General features: G+C 36.5%; 1 long non-coding RNA gene across 2 annotated transcripts in view; it reads left to right on the top strand.

Annotated features, from left to right (window-relative positions):
- Positions 1-12,275, top strand: part of LOC148970908 (uncharacterized) — a 70,770-nt gene that overhangs the window by 41,415 nt on the left and 17,080 nt on the right. For both annotated transcript variants that reach the window (XR_016147386.1, XR_016147385.1), the window contains one exon: positions 5,508-5,594. This is a non-coding gene — a long non-coding RNA (uncharacterized LOC148970908). The remainder of the gene's footprint in view (positions 1-5,507; positions 5,595-12,275) is intronic.

Genomic DNA, 12,275 nt, shown 5'->3' with positions numbered 1-12,275 from the left:
CACCTAACACTGAATAAATCACTTTTTATTGTGAGGAAAACTGCGCCACCTCAGCTGACATGATGGCGTTTACATTTTAAAGGGAAAAGGTTTATTTGCTGCCGCTTTCCTGCCAGGTGCTCTCAGGGTTTAAGCAGACACTGTCAGTATGTGTTCCCGCCTAAAGTGACCGTTTTAAATCAAGCCTTGGACACAGCTGTCGCGGGAAACTGACCTGTTTAAGTCTTACTGGATCCTCCAAAAAAAGGCTGGTTAACTGGCGTCTACGGCGAGTTGCTGTTGTGATACCTGAGAGCTCAACAAGATATGCCAACCGAATCAATATATCTGACGACTTGCAAATTGATATGCTTTTACTTGAAACGAAATCCTCTCAGAATCTTAAAACAAATGCTAATGCTGGGTTCCATCCAACCCGTAAAAGCGAAATAGAACACCATTTGAACTCCTCACAATATAAGATAAGCTTCAGTTTAAGTGGGAATTTAAATTAAATTTGTTACATCCCACAGGAAGTTATATGGATTTCTTAGAAATTCAGTCCATTTTAAATCAACATCCTTGCGCTCAATTTTAAATTGGAATCCTGGAATTCAGCATCCAATTCAATCAAGGAACTGAATGGGAATTTTTAAAAGGCATTTTCAATTCAATTCTGAATGTTGCACAATCCATGTATGACATCCAAAAATTCTAATTTAAGCAATTGAAATTCACCAATAAATTAAACTTCATTCATACATGTAGAACAGATGTGTTAAAAATGCAAAATTATCTTAAAGGGATACTCCACTTTTTTTGGAAATACTATGGAAGTCAATGAGACCAGAAACTGTCTGGTTACTGATATTCTTCTAAATATCAGAAAATCGGCTGAATGGATTCGAAAACGGTAAAACCCAACTGTTTAACTCTGGGGGAGTGGTAAAATGAGCCTATTTCCCAAAAATGTGGAGTTTCCCTTTAACTGTACAAATGTGAAACAAATGGAATTTTTGTTTCATACGTTATTATCCGAGTGTCGTGCCACCTGGTCTGTGGTCTGTGACATCAAGTAGGAATATCTCAAATCTAACTTAGTATATAATGCCAGATGAATTTGACCTAAGTCCTAAACTTAACAGTTTTCTTGTGTCCTATTTAGTAAGTAATGGGTATCACATCTTGTGCTGAATTGCCCTGTTTGTTAATCACTTAAGGGATCTCATTCAGTGCTGTCCTCTTTCTACTTTATTCTTTGTATCCTAATGAAGCTTCTGTTAATTAGCACGCGTGTTTGTCTGGGGTGAGAGTTGTTCAGATTACAGTGTCAGAGAGACTCAATTAGTCCAAGATGGAGTAGTGACTTCTGTTGTTCCATCAGATGTAAGGCAATAAACACCTGGCTTTTACCTCCACAGTCCCCACTGTCCTGATAACATGAAATGAGTTGGAATCATGACTGAATCCTGACCCCATGGAACTAAATGGATTGATGACACCTTGTATGAAGCATTCTTTTTTTTTTTTTTTTCTGGGAAACTAAAACTATCTTCTTGGGGCATTGATAGAGTAGTGACGTTTTGCTTCACCAGCTAATGGTGGGTGAATTGAAACTAAATTACCAGCTGTTCATATTTTTAAGCTACAAGGCTGCAGTTTGTATTATTTGGTACATAATTATACTACCGTTCTGAAGTTTTCAAGCTTTAAAAAACATTTTTTAATGTTTTTTTTTTTTTTTTTGGAAGTTTCTTATGCTCACCAAGGCTACATAAATTTGATTAAAAATACAGTTATAAACAGTAATATTCTAGCATTTCTTTTTTTTTTAACTGATTTTAAAATGTAATTTGTTCCTGTGATGGGAAAGTTGTTTTTTCAGCAGTATTACTCCAGTCTTCAGTGTCACATGATCCTTCTTAAATCCTTCAAATATCCTGATTTGTTGGGGAGGACCTTCTCCTTCCTCTTCTTCTTGTTCATCCTCATTTTCTTCTTCCACCTCTTCTTCTTTCTCTTATTATTATCAGTGGTCAAAAATATTTCTGCTTAATATTTTTGTGGAAACTAAGATACTTTTTTAGGTTTATTTGTTTAGAAAGTTCAAAAGAACAGCATCTATTTGAATATGATGTATATCATATGAAGAGTTCAGATGCAAAAGCCTCTAAGTGCCATTTGAAATTTTCTTCTAAAATGATCATTTTTATCAAGCTTGTAGTATATTTAAGTTCAGTAATTTCACTTAAATGGCAATGAAGATTACCTATTAATTGTCATTTAAGTGAAATTACTGAACTTAAATATACAAGCTTGATAAAAATGGTCATTTTAGAAGAAAATTTCAAATGGCATTTAGAGGCTTTTGCATCTGAACTCTTCATATATTCATGTGTATGTTGAATATTATTGTCTCTTTGTTGTTATAAATGCCTTCACTGTCACTTTTAATCAATTTAACACTTTGCTGACCCCTTTTGAATGGTAGTGTATATATGTTTTATTATGTGTCAATGTATCACTCAAAGGATCAGATTAGTTATGGAGGAAATGTGAGGTCAGACACATATTATATTATTTAAGATGGCTTTATTTATGTCTCGCTACAAAGTTGCACAGAGACGGCTAACAATAACAAGGAACATACTACAAGCAGCTATTGCAATAAAGAATGGTTCCAGCAAGCCAGCACTTCACTTCTGGTACTATACAGCTCGTCAATAGTAACACATACACAACATGCAATATTACAGTGAAATGTAAAGCTTCAACCGATCATAAAATCCCCTTAAACCTTTCTTGCACACATTTTTATTCCTTATGAGTAATTAGATCAAATTCGTTCTGATTTGAGCCTTGCCGCAAAACATGAAATCAACAATGCCACATTATGTGATTTTGTTCCTTAGAGCTTTGTGTTGGTTGCCTAACACAAGGAATATTCAGCATATGTGTTGCCACATGGAGTTCTGACGGGGAAAAAAACTTTAGGCACTCTTAATGAACTTATGATGGTGAATTTTCCACTGAGGCAAAAGTTAGAAGACGTGTGACAAATGTTTTCTTTAGTAGACAGTATGTCTTTGATTTGAATAGCTCCTGTAACTTCCTACAGCTAGAGTCGGATAATCATTCTTACAGTTAGAGAGCGTATTATGTTGCAGTTTCTAATAAAGTTATCAGCCAATTGAAGAGTTTTATTTATTTACTCAATAAAGCCAATTTTTACTTGCATTTGGCACGGTGTATGTTTTGGACCCTTCTTTTAGTAATCCAATGGATGCAGGTTTGCAGTTTGGACTGTGTCACATCCTGGTCTCATTCTTTTTCTTTTTGTCTCTCAGGATTGCTCTCGGTGTTGCTGTGTCCCAATTCAAAGACTGCATTCTTTGTAGGCCGTGAAGGTCAGACTGAGTGTTGTTAAATAGGATGGTCCAACGTATTGAAAACTGTTCTTGTTGCCTATCAACTGTGACAGCTGCTGTTAATGAGTGGCAGTAAAATTTTTACTGGACTTTTATTGGACTTTACTATTTTTAATTTATATTAAACAAAACAGGGTTCACAAACTGTCCAAATATGTTCACCATGGTCCATTTCTGTATAAAAGAAAGTGTATAAACTATACACTCACCTAAAGGATTATTAGGAACACCCGTTCAATTTCTCATTACTACAATTATCTAATCAACCAATCACATGGCAGTTGCTTCAATGCATTTAGGGGTGTGGTCCTGGTCAAGACAATCTCCTGAGTTCCAAACTGAATGTCAGAATGGGAAAGACAGGTGATTTAAGCAATTTTGAGCATGGCATGGTTGTTGGTGCCAGATGGGGCCGGTCTGAGTATTTCACAATCAGTTCAGTTACTGGGATTTTCACGCACAACCATTTCTAGGGTTTACAAAGAATGGTGTGAAAACGGAAAAACATCCAGTATGCAGCAGTCCTGTGGGCGAAAATGCCTTGTTGATGTTAAAGGTCAGAGGAGAATGGGCCGACTTATTCAAGCGGATAGAAGAGCAACTTTGACTGAAATAACCACTCGTTACAACCGAGGTATGCAGCAAAGCATTTGTGAAGCCACAACACGCACAGCCTTGAGGCGGATGGGCTACAACAGCAGAAGACCCCACCGGGTACCACTCACCTCCACTACAAATAGGAAAAAGAAGCTACAATTTGCAAGAGCTCACCAAAATTGGACAGTTGAAGACTGGAGAAATGTTGCCCGGTCTGATGAGTCTTGATTTCTGTTGAGACATCCAGATGGTAGAGTCAGAATTTGGCGTAAACAGAATGAGAACATGGATCCATCATGTCTTGTTACCACTGTGCAGACTGGTGGTGGTGGTGTAATGGTTTGGGTGATGTTTTCTTGGCACACTTCAGGCCCCTTAGTGCCATTTGGGCATCGTTTAAATACCACGGCGTACCTGAGCATTGTTTCTGACCATGTTCTTCCCTTTATGGCCACCATGTACCCATCCTCTGATGGATACTTCCAGCAGGATAATGCATCATGTCGCAAAGCTTGAATAATTTCAAATTGGTTTCTTGAACAGGACAATGAGTTCACTGCTCTAAAATGACCCCCACAGTCACCCCCACAGATTGTAAAGCGCTTTGAGTGTAGGCATCGTAGACATATAGAAGCGCTATATAAATGCCCAATTCATTCATTCATAAAGCTGGATTTCTCCATCCAGTCTGAAAAGTGTTTTCCATGTTGGTTTTTCTATAGGCTAAAGTCTATTCCGGCGCAGTATATTTTATAACGTACTATAATTGTAGCCTAATGCTTTTGTTGTAGATTGGCACCTGTTGAATTTCCTTTGATGAAACAAAACACACACACAGTGTGAAACTCGCTATTGGCCATTATTAATGCCTGTGTGTGCGGCAATGTGAGACAATGGCAAGCACACACGCGCAGCTTTTACGGAAAACTGTATTTTTCGTACTCTCGTTTCTCGAAATATTTCGACTTTAATCTCGAAATGTTTAGACTTTAATCTCGAAATTTTTCGATGTTAATCTCGGAATATTTCGACTTTAAACTCGAAATTTTTCGATTTTTTTTTTTTTTTGCCGACTAATCTCGAAATGCTAGATTATTATTTTTTTTTTTACAGATTTTTTCTTTAGGTTGCGGTGCAGGGCTTCCGTAGTTTTGTGTGGGATGACTGCTGGCTTCATTTTTGTATTTGTTTGTTTATTATTAAAATTGTTGAACGTTTGACAACTGAACCTTGTTACAATAAGATACTACTTTCAAAAAACATTAACATGTTTGATTGGTAGTGTGATTGAACAAGTTAACCAATCTAGTCATGCATAAAACAATATACAATGACTTATAAAGGCTTACAATGACTTAAACTTATTTAATCTTCATTTGGGTTCTTGCAAATATTGACACTTTTTTAAAAATTGTGTAATGTATTTTATTTAATTAAACATTTGAATCTTTTGACAGTTCCTACTAAAGTATCGGTGTGATGTTCTGATTCTTTTCAAACCAGATCTGATAGGAAAGTGCCTCTGATGCCTCTGATTGGATGGGAACAGCTGTGACCGTTGTAAAAAATGAGATCCGACGCAATCTATCGGTGAGTGTGTGTGTGTGTATGTGTGTGTGCATGTGATTTAAAAGTACTTAATCAGATCAAACACAGAGTTTCCCTCCCCTTCGTGGAAAGACAGCCACACCCCTCGCAGGCCTCCCTCATACATCCTGGCCGCCCGAGACAGTTTGAATTTATTCAATCAATGCAACTCATCTAATTGATATCTGAAACAGCGGCCAGTGATTTATCGTCAGAGAAATGTAAATGATATATCCCGGGCAGATGTCTTATATTTTCCAACCATTTATTTTGGGGAGTGAGTGAAAGGAAGGCAGCGTGTTTAATTAAAATTCATGAGGGAGGAATGTGCTGAGTTGCACTGGCCTGTGCTGGTCTCTTTGGGTTCAGTCTGGGGGGGGGGGATGAATGATGGTGGACATGAGAGAATGTTGACAAGGGCGAAGTCAGGAGCGTCCTGGTTTGATCACACTCGCGCACACACACTCGCCCTCATTCTCTCCCAGACTCATTTTAAATCAACACACACGTACGTTTAATATTGCATAAGGGAGGTGTTACCCCGCCACGCTAAAGTGGCTTTATTTGGTTTTAAGGGTGTTCTGAAGATGCTTTCGCTAGATCTGGCCCAAACCTTTAACGCAACCCCCTCCTCTAGCTCCACTGAAATATGTTTAACCTAAATATTTATCTCAATTGACAGTTATCACACTGTTATGTGCAAACAAAACGGGCCACAGGACTGTTCAGACTCTTGCTGTGGGTGGCGAGAGAGAGATTAAAGGAATAGTTCACCCAAAAATTTCAATTCTGTCGTTATTTACACCTCCTTATGTCATATTGTCTTCTGTGAAACACAAATTGAGAAGTTGCCCAAACCGCTCTTTTTCTTTATAAAAAAAATTAATAAAAAATGGACGGTGATTTTTACTGTCAAATTCCACAAATGAGTGAGTATTAGGCCAAAAATGACTGTATTGTTCACTGTTAATGTGGGGTTGGAATGAAATGAAGGTTACTATTTAAATACATAGGCTATAAATAAATTGGTATATATTTCTATATACACTACTATTCAAATGTTTGGGGTCGGTAAGGTTGGTTTTGTATGAATGTTTTTAAAAGAAGTCCCTCTTCTCACCATGGCTGCATTTATTTATTTAAAAATACAGTAAAATCTATAATTTTGTGAAATATTATGACAGTTTAAAACAACTATTCTGTTTAAAGTTTTCTATTTAAATTTAATATTTTCAGCATCATTACTCCAATTTTCATTCTCACATGATCCTTCAAAAATAATTATATGCTGATTTGGTGCTCAAGTAATATTTCTTATAGTTATTAATGTTAAAAAAAACTTGAGCTGCTTAATATATTTTTGTGGAAACCATAATACAGCTTTCTTTCAGGATTCTTTGATGAATAGAAGGTTAAAAAGCATTCCTTTTAATTTTTACTATCAATTTTTTATTAATTTATGCATCCTTACTAAATAAAAGTACAAAGTTCTTATATATACACATAGTGTATATTTATTTATTTAACTTGTTTTTGAATACTCCATGTGACAACATGTTGCAGATTACTTGCATCGAAAGTCAAAAATATCAGGAAGAAAAACACATATTATGGATTATAGCAACGCTGATTAGCTAGCAAATCAGGTTTGGGGTCAAATCAAAGCAAGTTTGATTATTTTAATGTTCCCCAAATAGACATTCAACTGACTATAATTAACTTTGCAACTACATACCAACTTATTCTCCTAACCCGAACTCTAACACTGTAACACCTAACCTCAAAGGAGTAGTCCACTTTATAAAAAAAACTTTTGCTGATAATTTACTCACCCCCATGTCATCCAAGAAATCCATGTCATTCTTTCTTCAGTCGAAAAGAAATTAAGGTTTTTGATGAAAGCATTCCAGGATTTTTCTCCATATAATGGACTTATACTGGTAACTAAACGGTTCACGGTCCAAAAGACAGTTTCAGAGCAAACTGTTCAAAGGGCTTAAAACGATTCTAAATGACTTATCAAGCGAAACGATCGCTCATTTAAAAAAATTAATAAATAAAGTTTAAATTTTATAAGCTCAAATAGTCACCTTGCTCTGTTCTGTGATGACCGTTCGTGACTCTCCTGTTCGAACTCGTTTATCAAAATGAACAAATCTTTTTTCGTGTCATTTGGTTCATTCAACGAACAAAATGAACAAATTGACTCGGGAAAAGATTTGTTCATTTTGATGAACTAGTTCGAACAGGAGATTCACGAACGCACATCACAGAACAGAGCAAGGCGAGCGTTTGAGCTTATAAAACTTTTTTTTAAATGGCTGATTGTTTCACTTGATAAGACCATCGTCTGGAATCATTTAAAGCCCTTTGAACAGTTTGCACTGAAACTGTCTTTTGGACCTTGAACCGTTTGGTTACCTGTAAAGTGCATTATATGGAGAAAAATCCTGGAATGTTTCCATCAAAAACCTTAATTTCTTTTCGACTGAAGAAAGAAAGACATGGACATATTGGATGACATGGGGGTGAGTAAATTATCAGCAAAAGTGTTTTTGTTTTTGTTTTTAAAGTGAACTACTCCTTTAACCCAACAATCTAGTAATACTCTAATAGGAGTTAGTTATACAGTTGCAAAGTTACTTAGAAAAATGTCTAAAGCAGACCATCAAAATCCAGGAATATAAAAGCTTGTGGAAACAGTTTATGTTTGTTACCATTGTTGAGCTATATGAGAAAAATGACCGATTTAGAGCAGCAACTCTGTGTGCCACATGATTGATTGGAATGTTGCTAGAAGATATGAAACTCAAATAAGCATAAAACACACAGCACTGTATAAAAAAGTGTGTTTGCTTGAACTTATACTAAACTCTTCAGTTGATGCTTTCCGATAAACGTATCATTAGCTTTTTGCGATGTATTATGGGATTTCATTCTCCACAATGTATACATGCGCCCATATTTGACCCATAACAGCCTCTCTACATCAGGTGTATTCGGGCCAGGTCTGCTTACATGGCTTTCTGTCATTTAGGGTGGGTTACCGCACATAAATACACCTACGTCAGTCCCAAGGTCACGCGCACACTCTCACACGCTCATTGTGTTAAAGGATTGCTGCCTGACGTGACCTTGGTGCTGGGTGAAAGCAAAACATCTCAGACAGTCTGATCTGCCACCCAGTGTATCTTTTTTTCCCCTACCTTTAGAGCAGGAAAGAGCCGTTTGTTTCCCATCAGCAGTCAGTCTCACTCTGTAACTCTAAGCAGCTGGCCAGTCTCGACTGCATTATTCATATAAAGAGAGAGAGAGAGAGAGAGAGAGAGAGAGAAAGAGAGAGAACGCACACTCTTCACCAAAGTTACAAGATTTATGGCCCTCTGTTTAGGAAATAATTCAAAGTTCATACTCACATACATCATATTTTGAAACACATAGATTATGGGGTGGAACACATTTATCATATTGCAACACACCAGCACATGCACACACACGAACGCACGCAGATACACACTCACAAGTGCACATGTTCTCAATCTCTTTGTCTCTGTCTCTGTGATACACACACACACACACACACACACACATTTGCACGATTTGCACCGGGGCCTAATTTCACAGGGATGCGTTTGGTCTGTATAAAAAAGCTTTGTATTAGCTTTGTCACTGAACCCATCAGACAGTAATGAGAGGCTATGCTTAAAACACACCCTCAATTCCAGATAAGAGCAGGGAGAGACTACTGCGAGCACGTCTGCTTCGCCCCGTTCCGATAAAGCCTCTCTGTCATTTGTCACTTGTACATTTCAGATTTCTAATCTCAGTCAAATTGATCCGTATCATGCATTTTTATACAGGCTTTTGTGTATATTGATATTTGTGGATTGCTTCGTGTCAACAAAACAAATGTGTATAGTTTTTTATTTTATTTTTTATTGTGCAATGCTTGTGATGCACTTCAGGAAGGAGAATGGGGAATGTTGGCTGGTTTTGCATACAGTCTGAGCCACAGACAAGGTCAAGTTTAGTGTGCGACGAAGCTAAATATGAAATGAAACCAAGTTGTTTGTTGAGATGTTATAATATTATATTAGATGTTAAAACTCATCTTTAGCATTAAAATGTTTCAAAATGAAAAGATGAATCTTTTCTGGTTTATAACAGATAAAAGAAAGCAAAGCAAAAACACAAAACAAAAACAAAAGTTATTAAAAAAACAGATGGTTATTGTTGACTAAAAACATAACATGTTTGTTATGTAAAGTAATTCTGAAATTAATTGTTAGATGAAAAACTAAACGTCAAATGTTGCTTTTGCAATTTAAAGCAATATTAAACCTAAATAGTAATAAAACAAATATAAAAAATTATAAATGCACATAAATAAATTTGTAAAAATTAAACTAAAATTAAAATAACTGAAAAAATACTTTAATAGTATCCTAAAATCTGAAATAGAAAAAATATATGCATCAGACAAATTTTAATGCAGCAATGTTTAATTATTCAGAGGGGTCAGATTGATTCGAATTTACTTTTTTATAAATATCACAATTACATAATAAAGCATAATTTGTTTGATTAGAGACAAATCCACTGAATATGTGATTCTGGTGAGACAATTTAGTTTTCAGCGGGTGTCCATATTCCATTTAAGCCAAAAAAAAATATAAAAATATATATATATATTGATTAGGAACACAGAATGACGTGGATCACTTGGGGTGATAATTTTAGTATGCGCGGTGTTATTTGAAGCCTAACCCACGTTTTGAGACACAGTTTTTCAAAGTCAAAATCATCCTTTTTAAAGAGGATGGTTGTCATTGTCTCTTAATGAAGCACAAGGGCATTATTGACAACACTTGAAATGAGGTTAGCAGTGGTGAGATGCAGTATGGAGGCTTATAAAATTCTGTCCATTAGCCCACAGCCCCAGCAAATGAAAAAGAAATGGCGTGGCCATCAGTTCAGGCCCTCCAGACTCAATACTTTCAAAGCCACTGAACAAAAAAAATAAAAAATAAAAAAAATAACAGATCTTGTTTCTTTTATTCCAAGGAAATATACATTTCGCTTTGTTTATGCTCCTCCTGGATAAACGTTTAATTATGAATCATTTCCATTAAAAAAAAAAAAAAAAAAAAAAAAAAAACAAGAAAATGCAGAGGCGTTAAACAGCTGAGAGACACAAAAAAAAGGAATACAACTTATTTTCAAAAAGACATTTAGCTGGGGGTGGTAGGACATGCGGCTCTGAGGTCCCATTAATTACAAAATGCATTAATATTTTATTAGTCCCTTATCAGTAATTAATCAAGCACTTTGATGTAAAGTTCAGCTTACAAAAGCAAGAGGAAATGGTTCCTCAGATATTCGCCCGCTCTCAGAGATGCCTTAGTATTTCACAGGAGACGGTTAATCCTCGCATGCCTTAAAAGCATTTTTTTCCCATCTTAAGCGTTGCCATACTGCAAAAGAAATAAGACGCAGTGGCTGTGAGGTGTCATGTACAATACGAGGGTGGGACGGGGGGGTTGGAGGGGAGGAATGGGGGGGGGCTGCATTTGTAGACAATGAGCTCCCTCAGATCTGATTTGGCGAGGCGTCGAAGGACACCCAATCACAGTAAATATTATTCTTTGTGCTGTGCCTCTAATTAACATGCTTAATTGCAGCTGTCAAAAGGCTCTTCAGATTGTTAAGGACATGCGAGCTGGCGAGGGTGTGTGTGTGTGTGTGTGTTAGGAGGGGTGGCACTGGCCTGCAGCATGACTGAAGCAGTGGTTTCACTATTGAAAGCTCGCATAGATCACACCAAATCTGCTTGTAAAAGGGGTTTATAATGAAACAGATTATCAACGAACTCTCATTATAGCTCTTTCTTTTTTTGTATAGACTCTTCAGACTGACTGTACATACAGTATTCATTTATAATGCAATTATCCAAAATATATATATGTATGTATATGTACCGGTACAGTTTGTGTTTTATAAAAAACAACTGAAAACAACTATTTGTTAAGATTTTACTATTTTCCTATTTTTTTTTTGATTTATTTTACTTTTATAAACCAAAAGTTAAATAAATGCTGGGGGAAATACCATAAAACTAAAAGGACATTTGTTAAAGGGGTGGTTGATTGCGATTTCACTTTTTTCACTTTTTTAAATAGTGTGTAATGTTGCTGTTGGTGCATGAACAGTATCTGCAAAGTTGCAGCGCTGAAAGTTCAATGTAAGCAGAGATATCGTCTTTTAAATATCAGGAAGTTTAGACGTCACTAACCCATACAACACATTCTCATCCCAAAAAGTCATATAACTGACGTTTTGGGACGTCTTTTGACCATACGTCAATATTCGCCTTTTTAGGGTACCCTTAAACGTCGGTAGATGGCGATCCCGGGCCGTCATACAACTGACGCTTTACCTTTAACGTCAGTTAGGTGACGGGTTAGGTTTAGGGTTAGGTTTAGGTCTGGGGTAGAGTTAGGATCCCATAACCTCATCTACCGACGTTTAAGGGGGCCCTAAAAAGGCGAATATTGACGTATGGTCAAAAGACGTCCCAAAACGTCAGTTATATGACTTTTTGGGGTGAGACTGCGCTGACCCATACTGTACATTTACATCAACACCTCCCTCCGGAATATGCAAAAAAAAAAAGGGCATGGCCAT

This window comes from Pimephales promelas, chromosome 18 (genome assembly GCF_988280905.1).
Source record: "Pimephales promelas chromosome 18, fPimPro1.hap1.1, whole genome shotgun sequence".
NCBI lineage: Eukaryota > Metazoa > Chordata > Actinopteri > Cypriniformes > Leuciscidae > Pimephales > Pimephales promelas.
The sequence above is the reverse complement of the archived record's forward strand: the minus strand, read 5'-3'. Positions and strand labels throughout refer to the sequence as shown.